The following is an 827-nucleotide window of genomic DNA, read 5'->3' on the forward strand; positions in this document are numbered from 1 at the left end:
GACAGATGGGAGAGGGTGATGAATTATGGAGAGGGGAAGAGGGTTGGACAGTGACATGTCGACATGAGGGGGGGAAAGAAAGGGCAGGGGAGGACACAGAAATGAGAGAGAGAGAGAGAGAGAGACAGGAGAGAGAGAGATAGAGAGAGGGGTGCTGTGGGTGATGACCAGAGTAGAAATGAGCGCGTCCCTGCGGGGGAGAGAGAGAGGTGAGGTAATTACAAGGAGCAGGAAGAGATGAATGAGAGAGAGGACTCATTAACGCCACGACAATCTGAGAGGTGTCGGAGGAAGATGACAAAAAAAAAAGAATAGAGTGGAACAAGAAGTGATATTGGGCAGGATACTGTTGTGAAGAAACAGAAAACCTTTTCGTCACAGATGGACATATACCCAAGAGGCACGCCGGCACCAGTCATCCGGTCACCGGTCGGTCTGAGAAGGAAGGCCTGAAATGTAATGTAGACAGACAGTAATATAGTCCCTGTTTAAGAGCATGCTGTTACACAGTGAGTAGAATACAGCGAAGATCCCCCCCGCACCCCCTCCATCCTCCTGCCCTCCCCCCATCGGTTCCTATCATATTACACTGCTAGTGGATGCTGTCCTTTCCCATGTGATCTCAGACGCTAATTCCCTGTTAAAAAAGAAAAAAGAAAAGAAAAGAAAAAACAAACCTCCTCCCATGCACTTATTTATACAGTGGGATTTAAGATTTGATTTCATCTCCCAGCATAATCCTTTTTTTTAAATATATCAGCTATTGATTCGTTTGAGATTATTTTTTCTGTCGCAAAGCCAGGATGTGTTCCTATAGTCCTGTAGAG

The sequence above is a fragment of the Nansenia antarctica genome (assembly GCF_963989245.1).
Source record: "Nansenia antarctica genome assembly, chromosome: 16".
In the NCBI taxonomy this organism is placed as follows: Eukaryota; Metazoa; Chordata; class Actinopteri; order Argentiniformes; family Microstomatidae; genus Nansenia; species Nansenia antarctica.